Here is a 22,288-nt window from a genome sequence, read left to right as displayed (position 1 = left end):
CTGAGAGTCTGTATATCAGAAGTAATTATTGCATCGAAAACAAGAGTTGGGGCTAATTCTCCAAAATCACATTCGTTAGTTTGGGAGTAGGACTCATTATCACCATTAAAAAAATGTGTGAAGTACTCATCAAGTGAAACAAAACAGTCAAGATATCAACAGATGTCGTTTTTTTAAATCTAGATGTAGCAGGTTAATTAGAGAATATGAGACCCAGTGGAAGAGACAGAAATCACTAAGGTCCTCTTAGGTTAAATTATCACAATACACAGCCCATGCCAAATGAATGAGGCTTCTGAATCAACGCCAGTATAGAAATTTTTTTTTAATCTGTTGCAATATAATAAATGTCATGGTCATGCTCATTTGTGCTAAAATAAAACACATTTCAAGAATGAGAGCCAGTAAAGTAACAAAGTGGGAAAGAAACTCATGTTTTTTAGTGCCATCTATGGGCCAAGTCTGGTGAAAGTTTCATCAGCCTTATTTTAAATATGAAGAAAGTGCAGTGATATCATGTATTAATAAGAGGCAGGCTGGGATGCACACATGCCTGATTGCATATGATTGGAAAGCATGGGCTCTATATTTTCCCACGTGTGTGTGGTCAGTCATTCAATAAAGATTTATCAAAAACCTATCGTGGGCCAGGCCTCCATGATACACACATACAGACACACATACCCAGATACATCTGCCTAGACACACACACAGTTTTTAGATAAATGAGGATTTATTTGCATTTTACAGCTGTAATAATTTCTATGAAAGCAAGCAAAAAGAGGAAATAAGAAAGAATGCAAATTAGGGATAAACTTTTTGGTAGAATATGTTGTTCCAAATACTTGCTCCCGGGGAGAACATTACCCTTCCCCAGCTCACTGACTTTCGGCTTGCCCTGGGACTTAATGGCGCCCTCCCTAAGGAAGCATTATGAGTCCCCACCCTGTTGCACTCAGAAGTGTCCCGCATGACTTGTTTTGGCCAATAGAATGTGGCTGGAAGCCATGCGTGTTTTTGTCAAGCAGAAGCCTTAAAATCAGTTCTCTCTTCTCTCTCCTCTGGGTCCAGCAGTGTCCAAGGCAGAGACTGTGAACAGTCTGTCCCAGAGAGAAGCTGTGGTGGATCAGAGTTTCAGCCTTCCCTTTGTAGGGATGCCTTTGTTAGATGCTGCTGAGATCTGGGGCTCATTTGTTAGCGCAGCATGACACCTTATCCTGACTTACAGACTCTCTTACCAGGGGTGGTCAGTGAAGACCTCTTTGAGGAAGTAACATTTGTGCTGAGCTCCAAATGCAGGTTCCTGTTGGGTAAAGAGCAGAAAAGGAGAGCCAGGGCACATGCCCTAGAGTGGGAAAGAACGTGGCATGGTCTGCGCATCTGAAGCTGATAGAAGTGACGGAAGGGAAAGCTGGAGAGATGCCTGGGCTGAGTTTAAGGACAAGGGAGCCAAGTGAGGAGGCTGGATTGCATGATATGTGTGATAGCAACCCACAGAAGGCTTCCAAGCAGTGACACTAAGTGATCAGATTCAAGTGTTTAAGAGATTTCCCTGTATTCTATTAAGCAGGAAAGGAATCAGGGAGTCCAAGAAAGAGGCTATTTCATTTTTGAATTTGTGTATCAGGCACTCCATCCACCGCTATCATGAATTACTGCTCTCTTCACAAGATTCCTGCCTGTCAATTGGGTCCTGTGGGAAGCAGACACTGAGAAGAGATTAGGAATACAAAAGAGGGAATGCCTGTGGGAGATAAAAAGGGAAGAAAGCAGAACTGGATCGAGGAAGAACTGTGATGCAAATCTGACAAAGTTTTAGCCAACTCAACCCGGTGGGGAGCCTCAGAGCAAAGACCTCTCATCATGGGAGTCCTGCCCTGGGCCGAAGTAGACAGGCCCTCGTGTTTGCACAGGGCTTTGTCATCTAGAAGAGAGTACAGACTCTGCTTGAACATGAAGTCAGATCTAAAGGCTCTAACTAGAAGCTGTTAATTGTACTCACTCCTGCACTGGAACAAAACTCTTCTTAAAGGGAGACCCAAGCAGGGCACCGTGCCCTTTAAGGATGGATTTTTAGCCATATCTTACAAATTAGGAAATGGAGGCTCAAAGATCATACTTTGACAATGTATTTTGAGTAAGGGTACATAGACTCTGGCTGACATCCGGTAATGGCATGGTCTCTGTGAAGGTCAGGTGATTATTAATACTTACGGCAGGCACTGCCAGCACCCATCCAAAGTCCCTCCCAGCTTGCCTGTCTGGGCTGTAGCAGATGAAGAGCTAAAAACCACATTTCCCAGAATTCTTTGCTGGCTACACGCAAGTATGTGACCTCGTTTCAGCCTGCCGGAGGCATCCCTAGACGCGGATGTGGCCGTGAGCAAGGGAACCTGCGTCCCCGGCCGATGGGAGAACAAAGCGGTGAGCCCTGTGGCAGAGGTTTTCAGTCCACATCACCACAGTGTGTTTTCCAGGACAATCCTTCATCTGACTGTTTCTCCCAACGGGATTTTTTCCTGATCATGCATTCCCAAGTCTGATTCTTCAAACACCCTGGAAGTTTGCAAACTGTCTAATATCTCTCAACAGATGCCCTTCTGTTTAAAGTAGGAGGAGGGGCCTCTGCAACTGCAGCTGAGAATTCAGAGAGGGACGGTACTGGTTTAAGTACATTAGGTACTGGTTTAAGTACAGTAGACTGTAAGGGCGCATATGCACCGTTCAGCAGGGGAATGGAGCTTAGACCCAAAGCTCTGGCACAGTTTAGTGGGGCATTCCTCCCAACTGAGTCACCCACCATTTGGCCTTCACAGTGTGTAAACAATATTTTAAAAATCAAATACACACCTGGCAGTGTTTTGGTTAAGAAAGTCTAGATACTTTCAGACCTGCTAGAAATTGCCTCGCGAGAGCCAGAATTTCTTTCCAGCTAGAAGCAAATTAACTTTAGCATCGCTCAAAAAAGCAAAATAATAGTGCTGCAAGGTGGAACTTAGCTACAGCACAGAAAAGCTGCTCACAAAGATTTTTTTATTCAAGGCGGTTTGAAGACACCCATTTTCAGTATTTGATTTAAATCAGAGAACAAGTATGATCATCTCTCCCTACCCGTCCAATACAAGGCAAATCCTAGGCAATTTTCTTGAAATGATTTTCCCGTACTATGCAGCAGCCAAGAACATCAACAACCGACCTACAAGCCCATCACAGTAAGGACCCTCTTCCTGTGCTGGAACGGATGCTGCTTGGAACAGTGGTAAAGTGACAAGAGGGCAAGGCGTGCACCGAGGGGAAGAAACTGACTCTGCACTCTTGGTATCAAGGTCAGGTATCTCCCATCTCACGGTATCAAAGTCAGGACTGCACCAAAAAACGGACAAGCACGAAGCTAAGATGAGATGGTCTGAAGGACCATGGGATTGAGTCAAAGGGAGGCTCAGAAGACCACCTCTCCCTGAAACCATCTGAGCAGGACCACACCCAAAACACCAGTAAGACTACACCACCCTCGGGACACCCCGGACGCAACAGTGCTGCTCCCAAGGGCAAAAGCCCCTACTCCAGCACAGCTGCAGATAGTGTCTCCTGCCTCCCAAGAAGCAGGTCTCAGCATTTTAATCCTATTCCCTGGATTAAAAAGGGCAGTATATTTATACAAAGAAACACTACTCGGCAAAAAAATAAAAGGAGGGAGGGTGAAGCACGGATACGTGCCACACTGTGGATGGATCCACAGTCATGCTGAGCCCAAGAAGCCAGACACAAAGGACGGCAAGTATATTATTCTGTTTATTCGACATCCTAGAAGAGGTTGAACTAATATCTAGTTACAGGAAGCAGAGGAGTGGTTGCCAAAGTGAGGGTCTGAGTGCCAGTGAGCACAAAAGAAATTTTTTAGGACAATGGAAATATGCTATATTTTGATTGTTGTGGTAACTGCACAATTGTTTATACATTTATTGAAACTCTATGAGCCATACAATTTCCAGTGAACTGTACGTTTTATTTTGTATCAATTATACCTTGATAAAGTCCATCAAAAATTCCTAGCACAATGACTGTCATCTACGTAGAATCTATGTGAATCTACATAAAAATCCCTTTGCTATAAACACTGGTTCCTTTCAAATATACAACCTTTCACCTCTCTGAGAGTGGAGACGGTTCTGTTGCCAGATAAATCTGATTAATAGTTATCCTTGACACAAAATGCTATGTGAACCTTTTCTGGGGAAAAAAAAAAAAAAGGTTGGCTCTGCCAATGACTTTCTGTGTGACATCAAGTGTGATCCTTAGCTTCTAGGAGACAGTTTCCACATGTGTGAGGTAGAAACAGTATTACAGGGAAAGTTATCCAACACGGGTTATATGAGGGTACCAAGTTCAGGGCAAATGCGTGTGGGCTCAATGTGCTGGTTTGTTTTTTCCATTCCGTCAGTGAGGACTCTTTTGATTGCACATAACAGACTATCTGGCCCAGCTTATTTAAGCAAAGGAGGGCTTATTGGATGAACAGCTGAACAGCGCAGAGCTTGCGCTGGCCTTAGGGAAGGCTGGATCCCAGAGGGCTGGCAGTCATACCGCACCTCGGATTTCTCTTCCTCTCTCTGCTCCGTGTTCTGCCTCATCAGCCTCATCATCTGTCTCCACATACTCCCCTCCCTCCAGCAGCTCAGCCACTTTCTTTATGCCTCTTTCTCACATCGCAACATCCTCGATACGCTCTGCTGTGTTTCAGATGGAGACCCCTGCCTATACCTGAGCCAAGAGCTGTAGCTAAGGGGGTGTGGTATGCTGATGAGCCAGCCACCGTGGAGCTGAAGCCTGGCTCAGTCCACCTGAAACAAATGGCTGCTAGCAACTGGGTAGAAGTAACTGCTCCAAATCAGAGTACTCTCAGCAGAAAGAAGATAATAGATATTGAAAGGCAATGATCAAATGCCCACTGAATGCATTCTATCAGCCCGGGGCTCCATCAGGAATACAAGAACTACACAAGCTTTTATAACAGAGAGGATTTAATCTAAGGAGTTGCTTGAATGGGTTTAGAACCCTGGAATGACAGAAAGGAACACTAAGCCTTCAGAATGTACCCACTGTAGGAATCAGCCTCTGGGTTTAATGAATCTTAGGGGTCTGGAGGAGAGGTCAGGCACGCCAGTCTCTGCTGTTGATCTGATCGGTGCTGGTGTCTCAGAGCTTGGAGGAGAGGGGTCTTGGATCCAGAACTCTGAGGAAGGGCACCCCATCTGTCTATGCTAGTACCTCTGAGGAGGTGCAATGAGTCTGAATCTGGGCATGTGGAAAAAGCTTGGCCTTTGAGATGAAGAAACAGGCTAAGGTGATGCCAATAGGAAGCAAGCAAGAAGGGATGTGTTCCTCTTTCCTCATTCAGTCTCTCATTTTCCCCAGGCCCTAACAAAGGCCCTGTTCCGAGAGTCCTAGAATGGCAAAGCAGGGTATAGAAAAGTTGGGTTTGATACAGAGAGATAATTACTTAATAACTAGCACACAAACAATTTACATGATCAGGGTATCAGTGGGAATATTTTGTTGCAAGCAATGGATAAACTCTAATTTAATTAGCTTATACTTAACAAAGTATAAAAAAAAAAGTATAAAAAAGCATTTGACTGCGTGGATCACAATAAACTGTGGAAAATTCTGAAAGAGATGAGAATACCAGACCACCTAACCTGCCTCTTGAGAAACCTGTATGCAGGTCAGAAAGCAACAGTTAGAACTGGACATGGAACAACAGACTGGTTCCAAATAGGAAAAGGAGTACGTCAAGGCTGTATATTGTCACCCTGCTTATTTAACTTATATGCAGAGTACATCAAGAGAAATGCTGGGCTGGAGGAAGCACAAGCTGGAATCAAGATTGTTGGGAGAAATATCAATAACCTCAGATATGCAGATGACACCGCCCTTATGTTAGAAAGTGAAGAAGAACAAAAGAGCCTCTTGATTGGCTTAAAGCTCAACATTCAGAAAACGAAGATCATACCATCCGGTCCCATCACTTCATGGGAAATAGATGGGAAACAGTGGAAACACTGGCTGACTTTATTTTGGGGGGCTCCAAAATCACTGCAGATGGTGATTGCAGCCATGAAATTAAAAGACACTTGCTCCTTGGAAGGAAAGTTATGACCAATCTAGGCAGCATATTAAAAAGCAGAGACATTACTTTGCCAACAAAGGTCCATCTAGTCAAGGCTATGGTTTTTCCAGTGGTCATGTATGGACGTGAGAGTTGGGCTGTGAATAAAGCTGATTTCTGAAGACTTGATGCTTTTGAACTGTGATGTTGGAGAAGACTCTTGAGAGTTCCTTGGACTGCAAGGAGATCCAACCAGTCCATCCTAAAGGAGATCAGTCCTGGGTGTTCATTGGAGGGACTGATGTTGAAGCTGAAACTCCAATACTTTGGCCACCTGATGTGAAGAGCTGACTCATTTTAAAAGACTCTGATGCTGGGAAAGATTGAAAGCAGTAGGAGAAGAGGATGACAGAGGATGAGATGGTTGGATGGCATCACCGACACAATGGACATGGATTTGGGTAGACTCTATGAGTTGGTGATGGACAGGGAGGCCTGGCGTACTGCGGTTCATGGGGTCGCAAAGAGTCGGACACGACTGAGTGACTGAACTGATAACAAAGTATAAGTTCCCTAGAAGAATGGTTCCAGGATTGTATAATTCAGCTATTCAATATTGCACCAAGGATAAAGGTTCTTTCTGTTTTTCCACTCTGACATCTTTAGAATGTGGCTTTATCTTCAGCTAGTTTTCCTCATGGCAACAATATAGCTGCCATAATTCCAGACATCACATAGTCATTACAGATTCAGACATAGAAAAAAAGTACTTTGTGAAAGAAAATCTCTTTTTAGTTCAAGGAAACTTTTCCTTGAACTATGGAAATGAAGGCATATGAAATATGCCTCCCAGCGTATTTCTTCTCATATTTCATTGGCCAGGACAGGGTTACATGGCTATATGAAATCAACCCTTAACAAGGAAAGAAACTGAAATAACAAGTACAGCTTAGAGTAATTAAAATTTATTCCTGGGTAACATGTGGGGAGAGTATTTAGTTAAACAAAATTGAGGCTTGAGCCAGAAGTGTAGGTTAAATATTTAACAACCAGTACTCTGAGAAATGTATATACATATGATAATTTTATTAGAAATACACTGAGGCAAAGGATGTGTAGAACAAAATTTACAAATGATAAAGTATGCAGTATTCTTTTATAAGTTTCACTTAGACAACTGATACAAGGTAATTCATTGATTTTTACTAATATGCCTATATTCTTAGTCAAACTATAATTGCAACTGATCAACAAATTTAGTTCTGATAAAATATTGATTGATATGGCAGAAAAAAAGTGAAATAACGAAGACGTATATTTGAGCTTCACTCAGCCACTATATCCCTATCTCAAGCTCCCATTCCACAGAGGTGGTTGAAAGTTTATCTTAGTTGATTGAAAGTTCACCTACCTTCCCAGTTTCTTGGGGTTTAGTCTAAGTTCCAAAGCATATTAGAAGGGCCCATCACCTTTTGTTAGTTTAAAGAGGTTGCTGTTTTCATATACACATACCTTTATATACACGTCAATCTTTATATATATTTATATATATATATATATATATATATATATACACATACCCCTCCTTTCTATCTGCCGGGAATCTTTTGATCTATCGGTTCTGTTTCCATAACTCTGTTTCCATATGTGAGAGCCTGAGAATATATATGAAGCTAAGATCCCCTCTTCCTAGACTGATTAAAGTCTGCCAGAGAAGCGGAAGGCTGGCTCCCTCTCCTTGGAACACATTAATGTCTGGACTTTCAACATTTTCCTTCTTCTCTTCTCTTCCTTTGATCTGATGGAGTGATTCCCAGCCTGGGAAAGGAGTGACCTTTACACTCCTTAAATCCCCTTATTCACAGTTTAGTAGACAGTGCAGTGAAATCTGGCTCATTCCTCAGAGAAAAATGAAGTTGAACCCCTACCTCACACTGTATACAGAAGGCGATTCTAGAGTGACTAAAGACTTGGATGTGAAACCTGAAACGATATAACGAATGCATTAAACAGTGGAATGCATCTTTACAACCTAGCATCTGGGGAGACCTGCTACAACCCGAACTCAAGAGCTCAAAATATAGGGTAAAAAGCAAATGGCTTTAATTACGTCAGATTTAAAGATTTCTGTTCAACAAAACACACCGTAGACCAAGTTAACAGAAGAGGGAAGGTTGGGAGAAGATATCCACAGTGTTTACAACAGACACGGAATACTGCAAAGAGACAAAGACAGGAAACCTGACTTTAAAAAAAAAAACAAACAAAAAACAGGCAATGAATATGATCGAGCAAGTGCCAAGCAAATGAGAAGCTCCTCAAAGTCACTGATAATCAAAGAGCTACGAAGCACAACAGTCATATAGAGCTTTATTCCCATCAGACTGGCAAAGACCAGAGAGAAGAATGATGCTGATTTTTTTGAGAGATGTGAGGAACAGGAGCCTTTTTTGTACACTGCTGGTGACTGTTTAGATAGTGCCGCCCTTCTGGAGGGTTCTCTGGCAGTACATATCTAAGTTAAGTGTGCTTGAATGTGCAGAAATCTCCTCCCTCTGTACAGGCCCAGAGTCTTTATTAAACAGGACCGTAACTGGACATATGAGAAGGCATTTATCACAGAACTCTTGATGGCACTGAGAAGCAGAAGGCACCCTGGTGGCCATCACGGAGAGTGTATGGTAAAATACGGTGGCTCTGCTCCATGCAACTGTGTCCACAGTTAGAAGGAACAAAGAGACAGGCACACACGGCGAGCCCTGGAAATTATCAGACTAAGTGAAATAAATCCGAAAGAGAAGACAAATGCCGCATAATATCATTTATGCATGGATTCTAAAGTGTGACACGAATTATCCATGAAGCAAAAATAAACTCCCTGATGCAAAGGCTTAAGGAACAGATTTGTGATTGCCAAGAGGGTGGGGAGGGTTGGATTGGGAGTTTGGGGTTAGCAGATGCAACCTATTGTATGCAGAATGGATAAATGCCAAGGTCCTGCTGTAAGCACAGTGAGCTATATTCAATATCCTGTGAGAAACCATAATGGAAAAAATATGAATGTGTATTTATACATATGTATCTAACATATATAAAGAATGTATATATATGTAAGTAGGTATGTGTGTGTATAAATATGTATAGGCAAGTTTGGCCACTTGATGTGAAGAACTGAGTCATTCAGTCCTCATTCAGGAAAAGACTCTGATGCTGGGAAAGATTGAGGGCAAGAGGGGAAGGAGACGACAGAGGATGAGATGGTTGGATGGCATCACCGACTCAATGGACATGAATTTGAGCGAACTTCAGGAGATGGTGAAGGACAGGGAAGGCTGGCGTGCTGCAGCCGTGGGGTTGCAAAGAGTCGTGCATGGCTTAGCAACTGAGCAACAACAACATGTATAACTGAATCACTTTGCTATGCAGCAGAAATTAACACAACCCTGTAAATCAATTATACTTCAATAAACTAATTTTTTTAAAAGGATATGCACAGAACCTTGTGAACAGATTCAGAAAATTTAGTGGGAAGGGGAAAAGAGACCAAATGAGATCTATAGCAGAATAGCATTACTGTAATTTAAAACCCACATACCCACAACGATGCTACATGTTCTACAAGGACACGGAGCAGTGTCTTAGAGCTGTCACCTGTGGAGGGGAGGAAAACAGACATGGAGACTGGGGATTCCATGACTAAATAAAAGGGGACTAGTTCTTTCCAACATGTCGTCTCCACTCAACTGCTCTCCATCCCGCTAAAAACTCAGATGTTGAGGGCCGGAGCCTAGGAACATTCTGTCTGCCCTGTAGCTGCCCTTGGCTGAGGAATTTGGCCCAGAACAGCTTGGTCATTTGAAGGGGAGGCAGGAGGCCAAAGGGAATTGGGGGAGGTGATCAAGTTAATCAGCTAACCAGCTAATCTATCAAACTATTATCCCATGGCAACCATTTCAGGCTTCTTGGAGAGCATTTTCAAACCCATAAAACTATCACGTAAAAACTAGTATATATAGCATGGATAAACAACAATAAGATCCTGCTGCGCAGCACAGAGAACTGTATTTAATATCCTGTGATAAACCACGGTGGAAAAAATATGAAAAAGAGTGTATATCTATGTATAACTGAATCACTTTGCTGTACAGCTGAAATCAACACAACACTGTAAACCAACTATACGTGAATAAAATAATTTTTTAAAAAGTCCAGAAAAGTAAAGTCTAATCCATCTCATCAATTTCCTGTGACCTGAGTGAGTCTGTTTTAACTGAACTTCAGTGAGTCTGCTGTACGGTTGTACAGTTTGTGCACTGCACAAAGATGCCCCTGGCCAAGTGAGTGAGTGAAGGGGAGCTAGAATCCATCCGGGGGTCTGCTTACAACTGGGCCAACCTGGAGCTACTTTAATCACAGGTAGAAGCGCCTTTGACAATTTGTCTGCCAGTCAGACTCATCTTCTGTGGCTTCTACGAAGGCATCGTGTGTGCCAGCTGGAGCCCTGAGTCTCAGTCTCATCAACATTCTTATCAGAAATTTACATATGAACTCAAAGGTGTTTTCTCAGCCTCTGCTTCTGGGAGAGCACTTGAGGCTATTTCACTGACTTTTCCTTCTGCCTGGAACACTCTTCCCTGTCCCAGGCCTGGCCCTTCCCTCCTCGATTTGGGTCTTTGTTCCCAAGTCACCTCTGCAGAGAAGCCTTCTCTGAACATCTCCTCCAAGATCAGCCCCCTTCCCATCCTTACCTTGCTCTACCCTCTTAGCCAGTTTTCTTCGTTCCACTTTTAACTCCCTGAAGTCCTGCATGTATTGGGTTCTTTCCTGTCCCCCCTCCCCACCATCGGAGTGTAAGTTCCCACAAAGGAGGGAATCTCACTCACTGGTACCTGTGTAGGGTAGGCATGGAATAGATATTCAGTTGATGTACATTGGATGGTTGAATGGATTGGACCAAAGCAGCAAACAGGGTATCATAGTCTTCTCAGATGAGTTACAGAAAGGGTAAAGAGAATCCTTACCCAGAGCAAAAAGAAATGTGAAGTATTATTGCTTCCTTATTTCTGCCCTAAATGTTAAGATTAATTTGACTAATGAACCAGTTTCTTAAAACCCAAATGGGGTGAGTCAGCTTTCCCGGAGTAATCAACATTGTGTTTAGCCTCCAGGACTTATTTAAGACATAATTGGCTTCCAAGTGATATTCAGCATTGCTGTATTTTTAAACAAAGAGCCAATTCATGATGTGCTTTTCAGATGCTTTGTGTGTGAGACACATTGAGTTTTCATACCTCCCCCCACAAACAAGAATGCTTTTAGGATTATTGTCTGCATATTTGAGGAACAGAAGCCGAAGGCCTGTCTGCCCTCTGCCCACAGTCCAGCCCCCATTTCGGGCAAATGGCAGATCAGCTCTGCAATTAACCTACAAAGATCCCTGCAGTCAACTCCCCACACCTCAAGAACAGCAGGGGCCCCTATGAATCAACTGAAGGAGGATCCTGTGGGTTCTGCAGTGTTTGGAGCACCCCTTGACTGCCGTGACCTCCATCCCTGGCTGCACACTGAAGCATTAAAAATCCAGATTCCAGGTCCTGCCTTTTAGGATCCTGATGTAATTTGCCTGGATTGTGGCCCAGAAAACTGGATAAAATTGGCAAGTTTTTAAAGCTTCCTGGGCGACTCCAAGCTCTAGCCAGGGCGAGTCACTATTTTCAAAGGTCCTTGGTGTCACTGAGGCAGATAGCATGAAGTCCCACCGCTGCCTGCACTCTGCCTCCAGAGATGCCCCCGGCTGCCCATTTGTCCATACTGCTTTGCTGGCCCTGTGGTTTTTCCTTCCTTCGCCCTGACTCTGGCCCCACCCTCTCCCTAACCTCTCCAAGGAATGAATCCATGGCGATAGTGCTTCTAGCCTTGACCTCACCCCTCCTGAGAAGTATTCCTACATGCCCTCTAGCCACGGACCCCATCCTGTCTGGGTACTTCTTCTCCACCTACCCCTACACCTTCCAGGCCAAGCCCACCACTCCATGTCCATAGTCACCCACTTGGACCGCAGCTCCCCCGCCCACACCCATTGTTGCTGGCCAACATCTTGGCTTTCTCTGTTCACTGAAGCCAAATAAAAATTATGGAGACAGAGTTTGGAAGGCACAGGTGGCTTGAATTCTCAGCCAGCAGAGATGGAATCACAGCAGGCTCACATCTCAAGAACTGTGCCCACCTCCCCCTCCATGAAGAGTCTAGGGGCTTATGCAAGGTGAGGGCTCGCAGTCAGGAGTCGGTGATGAGGAACAAAGGTGTTAGGATTTTGTCAAAGACAGTCATAGGCTGGCGTCAGTAACCCAGTAATTGAGTTTGGCAGGTCGGTGGCACTGCGCCCTCCTTTCTGATGTGTAACTACAAGGGGAAGGTGTTGTAAGGGTAAAAGCTAGACACAGGATTGCTTAGCATAGTGTGCGTGCCAAGTTGCTTCAGTCACGTCCGACTCTTTGCATCCCTATGAACCGTAACCTTCCAGGCTCCTCTGTCCATGAGAGTCTTATCCAGGCAAGAACTCTGGAGTGCACTGCCATGCCCTCCTCCAAGGGATCTTCCTGACCCAAGCGCAGACCGGCATCTCTATGTCTCCTGCATTGGCAGGCAGGTTCTTTTCCACTAGCACCAGCTTGAAAGCCATTTAGTGAAGAGTCAGGAAAATAGGTACGAAGTATAGCTCCTGCGAAGTTAGGGGGCAGAAAAGCAAACTTAGTTACAGACATTAAAAGCTACAGGCAGTTAAAGTAAAAAAAAACAAAAAATCACTAGGAATGCTCAGGCCTGCTCACTGTTCTCTTCATCTTCTTTGTCCTTGAGAAAGCGAAAGGCACTCAGTCATGTCTGACTCTGTGACCCCATTAAAAAAACTCATTTCTCTTTTTCACCTTTGCACTGCAACAAATAAGAAAAAAAGAAAACAACTCATTCCCCTTTTTTGCCCTTTTCACTGCAACACCACCTGGTGGGGGCTCTATGTTCCCCCTGCAAAGAATGTCCTTTCCTGCCTGCCTCTTCACCTCGCTTTCTCTTACTTGTCCCTTGAATCTGTTGCTTCTACCCGGAACACTTCCCTGACACGTGTGTCCTTCCTCTGGGCTGCGTGTCTGCTGCTGAGGCCACCTGGCCCTGTGTGGGCCCTGAGTGTCTTTCTGGCAGGCGGACCGTGTCTAACACCTCAGTGGCCGAGGTACCCTCAATGGGGCTTCATCGGATGATATCAACAAACACAGCGAGAAAACTAACAAACAAACAGGACCTCAGAAACCTCGGACATTTGACTTGGTTTGCAGGAGAATCTCTGTCTGGGCTACAAGCGGTAACTTATCACTCCTATTTTTAACTTTCCAAGTAAAAAAGACCAGGATGCAGATTTTGCATGACAAAAGTGGGTGGATGTGCAAGAAGCAAACGAGTGTGAAAAGGCCTGAATCCAGCCCACAGATCTTTCTTGTCTTACTTTGTATTTAAAACAATAACTTACTAACATTCAAAAATTAAGAAATTCTGCCTCTTTTGTGGATTTCTGGTGTCTCTTGAAACAAATCAGAAGGTGTGGCCCCTCGGGTTCCCATGGCAACCTCTCTGGTGGCTTTGTCCAGACCACTTGGCCCAGCTCCACACTCTCTGCTGTTCTCACCGAGATGAGGACCCCCAGGCTCCTGGAGCTCCAGCTTCTGGTCTCCATTAACCTTGCACACGGTGATTAGCATGCGTTCCACCAAGTCTTGTGGTGTTAAGAGCATTTAACCTGGAATCAGGCAGACCTGGAGTCACAGAAGCTGTGAGGGATCATTAGGTACACCATTTCACTGCTGAGAACCTCCTTCTCTGCCTCTCAGAGCTCGCAGACAAGAGGAAGGGACAGACCACAGTCAGAGAAATGTGAAGAAGCAAGCGCTCTAACAAAATGAATACCAAAGTATACGCCCGATGGGAGCACAAAAAAGTGCCTGCAAACTGAAGGACAGCTTCCTGGAGGAGGTGTCTTTCAGCTGGACTTTGAGGGATGTGTATCAGTTTGTCCAGGAATCAAGACTCTCTGGGAAAGGCATTCCAGACCAAAATCTGAGCAAACAGGAAGAAAACAACCTGTTACAGAGTACTTCATGAGAAATGCCGGACAGGATGAGGCACAAGCTGGAATCAAGATTGCTGGGAGAAATATCAATAACCTCAGATATGCAGATGACACCACCCTTATGGCAGAAACTGAAGAGAAACTAAAGAGCCTCTTGATAAAAGTGAAAGAAGAGAGTGAAAAAGCTGGCTTAAAACTCAAAAAACTAAGATCGTGGCATCCGGTCCCATCACTTCATGGCAAATAGCTGGGGAAACAATGGAAACAGAGACAGGCTTTATTTTCTTGGGCTCCAAAATCACTGCAGATGGTGACTGCAGGCTTCAAATTAAAAGATGCTCGCTCCTTGGAAGGAAAGCTATGACCAACCTAGACAGCATATTAAAAAGCAGAGGCATTATTTTACCGACAAAGGTCCATATAGTCAAAGCCATGTTTTTTCCAGAAGTCACGGATGGATGTGAGAGTTGGACCATAAAGAATGGTATAAAGCTGAGCGCCGAAGAATTGATGCTTTTGGTGCTGGAGAAGACTCTTGAGAGTCCCTCAGACTGTAAGGAGATCCAACCAGTCCATCCTAAAGGATATTAGTCCTGAATATTCATTGGAAGGACTGATGCTGAAGCTGAAGGTCCAATACTTTGGTCACCTGATTCGAAGAACTGACTCATTGGTAAAGACCCTGATGCTGGGAAAGATTGACGGTGGGAGAAGAGGGGGACAACAGAAAATGAGATGGTTAGATGGCATAACCAACTCGATGGACATAAGTTTGAGCAACCTCCAGGAGTTTGTGATGAACAGGGGCCTGGTGTGCTGCAGTCCATGGGCTCGCAAAGAGTCAGACATGACTGAGAGACTGAACTGAATTGAACTTTCTGGAAATGGTGAGTTGATCAATATTCTTGTATCAAGGTAAAAGGTCAGAGATAAAGTTAATTGGAAGTTAAGATCAGTATCAACAAGTCCTGAATGCCATATTAAAGAGTTTGGACTTTTATTTGGAGGCAAGAATCAGTTTTCAGGTGGGGAATGATATGATTTCAGATCTTGGAAATCGCTCTAGAGGCAGAAATTAGGTGAAAACACACGCCCCAAACACTGCAAACTAAATGCAAAACAGAACAATCCCCCCTGCTTTTTTATCCACAAAAAGATTATACTTGAATACTGCGGCAGCTTTAGTCATAATAACCAAAAACTGGAAACACTGTAAATGTTCGTCGTTTGGAAATGGACACAACATATGTGGTCTATTCATATGAAGCAGAATTCTATACAACTAGAGAAAACAGAGTCTAACTACATCCAACCATAGAGACACATCTCAAAAACAGGCTAAGCGAAAGAATCCAGACACACGCTCAAAACGCACACATTGCATGATGTCATTTAGATAAAGTTCCCGAACAGATAAAACTAATTAGAAGTTAGCGCTAGACATCATCGAAGATGGTTGACAAAAGTCAAGATAGTGTTTGTGCGTGCTCCTGTAGCCGCTCAGTCGTGTCCGACTGTCTGCGACCCCATGTACTGTAAACTACGAGGCCCCTCTGTCCATGGGATCATCCTGGCAGCCATACTGTACTGGGTTGCCATTTCCTCTTCCAGGGGATCTTCCCGATCCAGGAACTGAACCCACATCACCTGTATTGCAGGCAGATTCTTTATCACTTAGCCGTCTGGGAAGTCCCAAGATGTTACCCCTGGAGAAATCAAGGAGTATGTTGACTGAGAAACAGCCTGCGGGGGCGTTCTGGGTGATTCGAGGCATCATCTTTGTTTGAGTGTGAGGCAGAGACCGTGCCTCTACAGAGACGTCTTGATGTTGCACTGGCTCGTGACCTCAGCTCAGCCGATCAGATTGACATGCCCAGCACCATGGAGAATCGTTTCCGGCAGTGGCTGCAATGAGCAATCCAGGAGCAGGAGCGACTCTTGTGCAAGCTGTAGTGCCCGACATCCAGGGGTGGTGGCTGCGGGGCCCTCACCACGGTGCTGCTGTGCTGTGATTTGAGTTGGGGGGTAGCCGCAGCAGGCATCATTCGAGGACCTGAGACTACAGTGGCGGGTGGACAGAATCCCTGCCCTTGTGATGGAACATTCTAGTGGAAGAGACAGAGAAGAAACCGCTCAACAGATAAGCAAACACAGGGGTTTTGGATAGCAACAGTGCAGTAACAGAAATGAAAGAGTGATGAACTCCAGGGGGAGTGGGAGGGTCAAGGAAGGCTTCTTTGAGGACGTGATATTTGACCTGAAAGCATTCCAGGCAGCTGGAACAGCAGATACAAAGGGCCTGAGGTGGGAATAAGTTGGCCTGTTCAGAAGTCAGGAAATTTGGTGATATTAATATGAAACTGCAGCAATGGGACAGGACAGATCATGCAAGTCCACAGGTCATGATGGAATGTTCAAAGTTAGTTGTAAGTGTAGCTGGTAGCCACTGAGGATTTTAAAGCAGAGGATGAACTGACCTTACTCACATTTCAAAAGATCAGGGGATGGATCATTAGAAGCAACAGTGAGGAGAGATATAAAGTCAGGGGAAGGATAATGTGATGGTTAGTTTTACGCATCAGCCAGGCTTGGCTAGAAACCCAGTTATTCAGTTAAGCACTAAGTTGGGTGCTGTTGTGAAGGTATTCTGTAGATATGGTTAACATCTGCAATCAGTGGAGTTTGCATGAAGAAGACTATCCTCCATAATGGGGGGGGCGGGCCTCACCTAAGCAGTTGATGGCCTTAAGAGCAAGGAATGATTTTCCCAGAGAAGTTCAGCTTCTCAAGACTGAAGCATCAATGGGAGTTTTCAGCCTGCTGGTCTGTCCTCTAAATTTCAGGCTTGCAAGCCCCCACAATCATTGAGAAAATTCCTTACCAAAACTCTCTAGACAGAAAGATGGATAGAGGATGGATGGATGGGTAGCTTTCTAACTGTAGAGACGGAAACATATTCTATTGGTTCTATTCTCTCAGTGAACTCTGACTAACACAAGTAGTTAACCTCTCAGAGTTTTGCTAAGGACTAAAGGAGATGTTGGTGAAAGTGACTACTATAGGCCCAGCTCACAGTGGATAGTTCATGACTGTTTACCCCTATGTCCCTCCCCTCTGTTAGGCTCAGGATGAAGAGTTTGATTAGGTCAGAAAAGAAAAGACAATTCTGGAAGAAAGCATACTAAAACTCTCTCAGGGAGAGTGCTGGGGAACAGCAGGAGTACGTACACGAACTTTTGCATACCTCTACAAACTCATGGTTATGTATTTCCTCTCATCATCACAAATAACTTTGCTAAGAGGGTCTGGAGCTTAAGGTTTTCACTTAAATATTAAGTCTCACTGAATTCCCTGGTCTACGATGAGGAAACCTCATCTTGTGATATATTCTGCAGGATCTTTGCTCAGCTCATGGAACTTACACTGTGCTCAGAAATGCCCCCCCATCTTTGCTGACTTAAGCGTTGTTTTGTTTTGCCATGCCCTGAACAGTTCAAAGTCCATATTAAAATGTCAGGGTTTTGCAATCTTCGCCAATGCAAGCCCAGCAAGAATCCCCAAGCCCTTGTCAACATTCTTGTCATCAAAGCTGAAAAATACTAGTTTAACTTCTCTGGACGCTGTTTCTGAAAAATGTTTATGTAAAACAATGGTAGGAACACATGTGGACACCTACTTTTATTCTTTAAACCTTAGCTTATTTCTTCTTCTGTCATCTGCTTTCTTTTCTTTGATTTTTCAAATTTGGTTTCATTTGGCTCAAAGTCACCACTTCTGTGCACCTGCCAGTCAGCAGAGACAGAACTGTAACTCAAAAGAACTTACGACTTAAAAAAAAAAAAAATGTGCATGTGGGTTGATACATGGACTGCTACAACTAGAAGCCCAGGAAGAAGGTTGAGCTTCGCTACTGAGTGAGCCCAGGGCCTGCAGTGATGTCATCTGCACTGTCTCTTTTGCATCTTTCAAGTTAGTTTCCATTCTGCCAAGGGGCGAAAACAGCAGCCCTGGCAGCCCCTAATCCAGATTCTTCCAGTTTAGCAACCCCAGGAGGGCCAGAGGAGGGAGGCGACTGCTCTTTTCCCCAGTGTCTACATATGAATTCAGGGCAAGATTCTGGTTGACCAAGCTTGTGTTACATACCCATAACAGTGGTAGGCAAGAGAAGATAAATTCCACGATTGATGATCTGACCGGGATCAAATGAAGCAAGTGTTGGGAGCTCCCAAAAGAAATTGGGATGCTGAGAAGGCAAAATACACACAAGAAAGAATTTTTGAAACACAATGTCCCCCAATTTTCACTTGTCTATCTATTATAGCTATTTATAGTCACTATGCATCTTCTCCCATTAAGAGATAAAGAATCTGGGCTGGTTGTGTGACTTACTTTGACCAACAGGATAAAGTAGAAGTGAAAGCAACCTTGAATTGCTGGAAATATGAGACTTGGAACAGGGCCCAGTCAGTCCTCTTTTACTAGTGAGAAAGCCCTGCCAACACCCACAGAGCCACCAATTGAGTAAGTTTTGCAGAGCCCAGCTTTGATTGGCAGAAGTGCCAGCCAACCTACAGATGCAGGAACAAAAATAAATGTTAATGAGTGTATACTCTCGAGGTTTTTGTGTTTCTGTTGCAACATCAAGGTGGCGAAAGATAACAGATAAACTTTGTATCCACCAGACTTCTCTCTTATCCCCATTCTGCAGGCAGAGTTAAGCATCCCTCCCGTGCGCTCATAGCACTTACTTTCACAGCCCATATTACACTGTGACAGTGTTTATACTGTTATAATCATTTATTGTAACTACTTGTTTACATATTTATCTCCTTGACACTAAGTTATTTTAGGGAGGAATTTTTAAAAAATCTTTTTGAGCCCAACACTCGGCACAATATGTGGTATAGAAAAGAAACTGGTTAAACGTTCCTAGGAATTATGAGTGACCAAATTGCTAGCCAGGTTGAATATCTTTCCTTGGATATCAGAGTCATTTGTTTTTCCTTCTCCATGAGTGGCATGTTTCGTAGTTTTCTGTATGTATTTCTATTGGATAGCTTCTCTTTCTTCCTCTTAATTTGTAAATCTTTTAAAAATATTGTTTCCATATGTATTCTTTGTCAGATCCATGTATTGAAAACACTTCCTGACAGCCTGTAAACAAACTCCTTCCCTTTTTATTATGGACTACATGAATTGTTTAATGAGGTTTAACTTTTTAATCTTCCCTTTATATTCCATTCATGCCTGTATGCTCAGTCACTCAGTCGTGTCTGACCTTTGAGACCCTATGAACTGCAGCCTGCCTGGCTTCTCTGTCCATGGGATTATCCAGGCAAGCATGCTGGGTTGGTTTGCCATTTCCTCCCCTAGGGGATCTCCCAGATCCAGGGATCGAACCTGCATCTCCCGCATTGCAGGTGGATTCTTTACCACTACACCACCTGGGAAGCCAATAGTCAAGTCTATTTTGTGTTTATTTAAGCATGCCCCCTTTATTTCCGGGGCATAAAGGTACCCTCCTATATCGTCTTCTAAAATTCTGGGAGTTTTGCTTTTCATATTTGGGTCTTTAAACTGTGTGGAGCTCACGTTCATAGATGGTTTAAGGCAGGGATTCAATTGCCTCAGCATCATTTAATGGCTATTTAACCTTCCCCTTCACCTGAAAGTGAAAATCACTCAGTGTGTCTGACTCTTTGCGACCCCGTGGACTACACAGTCCATGGAATTCTCCAGGCCAGAGACTGGAGCGGGTAGCCTGTCCCTTCTCCAGAGGATCTTCCCCACCCAGGAGCTGAACCCGGCTCTGCTGCGTTGCAGGCGGATTCTTTACCAACTGCACCACCTGGGAAGCCCGGACACTGGCTGGCCTCACCTGGGATGCAGCTAGCAGCAGGTTCTCTATGTGCAGGGCTCACATGTCTGGTACCTCTATTTGGCTGCACTATTTGTTGATGCCTGCGCAAACACACAACCTTCTGTGTTCACAGGACAAGTCACTCCACCTTGCTCTTTTTCTTCAAACTTGCTTTGGCTATTTCTGGCTCTTTATTTTTCCATATTCATTTTTACAGTCACCTTGTCAAGTTATACGCCACACCCTTATACGTACTAGAGTTGTCAGAATTTTGTTTGGAAGTGCATTCAATTTTTAGGCTGATTTAGGGGAGAATTTACGACTTTAAAAATGGAATCTTCCTATCCGCTAAATAATGTAAATTCACCATTTATTAGATTTCATCTGCCTCCAAAATATACCGAGAATCCAGTAAGTCTCACCATAACCAACTTGGTCCAAGCCACGGTCATCTCTCCCCTGATTAGCGAAAGTCGCGTGCCTACCGGCCTCTCTGCCTCCACGTCACCTCCTCCACAGCAGCGGGGTGAGTTTTGTGAAGACATAAATCGGGTCGTGGCCTGGCACCACGGCAAATCGCTTTGTCGCCTCCGTGCCAGATTCCACACTTTGGGAAACAGTGGCTTAAATGAATGACTGGGACGATGCTGGTAACTGGGAAATGATCAAGTAAAGGGGGCGGAGTTGGTAGCCTTTCCCTTCTCCAGGGGATCTTCCCAACCCAGGGACTGAACCCAGGTCTCCCGCATTGCGGGTGGGTTTTTTACGGGCTGAGCCACAATGGAAGCCCAGGAATACTGGAGTGGGTAGCGTATCCCTTCTCCAGAGGATCTTCCGGATCCAGGAATCCAACCGGGGTCTCCTGCATTGCAGGCGGATTCTTTACCAACAGAATGAGAAGATGAGCAAGAAGATGCTGGTAACCGGGAAGTGATCAAGTAAAGGAGGCGGTCTCCTGGAAGCCAAAATGGAAAAGGAGGCACTGGCCCGAGCAGAGCCCCGCACCGCCGCGAGGATGGACTTGGGCGTTCCTGATGCAAACGCGCGGGCGCCGCGGTTCCGCCCCTGGATCGGGCGGAGGCTGCGCCCAGAGCGCAGAGACCGCGACAGCGCGTCCGGGCCTCCCGGCCTCGTGGCCGCGCGCGGGGCCGCGCTCCGAGGGCGCGCTGCGGGCGGCGGCGCGCGGGGCCGCCGTGGCGGCAGAGGCTCTTCCGGTGGCGGCGGCGGCGGCGCCGAGCAGGTTCTGAGAGCCGCGCGGGCTGCAGCCCGCGGGCAGCGGTGAGCCGGGGGCCTGGGTGCAGCGGGAGGGACGCGCGCCGGGAGCCGGGCGGGCGGGCGCGGGCTGGCGCTGGGGCGCGCGCCCGCGGGCGGCTGCCGGGCGACCCCCGCGCACCCGGGCTGGGGAATCGCAAACCCGCCCGGGCTCCCCGGGCCGGGGCGTCCCTGCACCTGGGCGCCCGCCTGCCGTCCCGCCGCCGCAGCGCCCCGCCTGCGGCAGCCTGAGCTCCCGCGAGCCGCGCGCGGGGCCCTGCGGTGGCGCCCCGGTGGAGCCCCGGTGGCGCCCTGCGGTGGCGCCCCGGCGGAGCGGGTGCCCGGCACGGGAGGGGTGCTGCGCCACGCCCGCCCGCGCCCCGCCACGCCGTCCTCGGGGCCGCGAGCCGCACCCGCCGCGGGGAGGGCGCCAAGATGGCTGCCGCGGGGCCCGGGGCGGGCGGCGGGCGGGGGGCGGGCGGCGGGCGAGCGCGGGGGGCGGGCGGCGCGACCCCCGCGCCCCCGGCTCCCGGCGCGGAGCGGGCCCCGGCCCTGGAAGGAGCCTGCCAGTAGGGAAGCGCCAGGCAGGTGACGGACGCAGTGATGGCCCTGCCCAGAGCTTGCATCTCGGCGCTGAGCTCCTGAGAGCTCACGGGTCTCTAGCCTTCCGAGAATGACAGTGGCCACGATGTCTGCTAAGTGTGCGCAGGGGATCCAGGTCCATGCGTTTTCGCATCGCATTCCTGCAGCCCCATGGGGTACGTGGCCTTGCCCTCCTAATCCAGGTGAGGAAGGAAACTGGATCTCAGAGAGGTGGTGTATCCTGCCTAAGGTCACACAGTGGGTCCTCTGTAGTCTCGGCTTAAATGTTACTTCCTTAAAAACGCTAAACTTGGCTGCCGTGTTTGACATTGTCTCCTCCCGCACTTATCTTCTGTTACATTACCGC

General features: G+C 46.0%; 1 long non-coding RNA gene across 2 annotated transcripts; it reads right to left on the bottom strand.

Annotated features, from left to right (window-relative positions):
• Nucleotides 1–12,254: 12,254 nt before the first annotated feature.
• On the bottom strand, nt 12,255–21,143 carry LOC132660152 (uncharacterized). Of its 2 annotated transcripts, XR_009601400.1 has the most exons (4): nt 20,511–21,143; nt 18,618–18,796; nt 18,372–18,471; nt 12,255–16,333 (listed from the first exon to the last, which is right to left on the bottom strand). It is a non-coding gene; the product is annotated as an uncharacterized LOC132660152 (long non-coding RNA). The 2 variants fall into 2 exon arrangements; XR_009601401.1 differs by having other exon boundaries at nt 12,255–18,471.
• Nucleotides 21,144–22,288: the final 1,145 nt, after the last annotated feature.

Source organism: Ovis aries, chromosome 7, assembly GCF_016772045.2.
Source record: "Ovis aries strain OAR_USU_Benz2616 breed Rambouillet chromosome 7, ARS-UI_Ramb_v3.0, whole genome shotgun sequence".
In the NCBI taxonomy this organism is placed as follows: Eukaryota; Metazoa; Chordata; class Mammalia; order Artiodactyla; family Bovidae; genus Ovis; species Ovis aries.
This window is presented reverse-complemented; position numbering and strand designations above follow the sequence as displayed.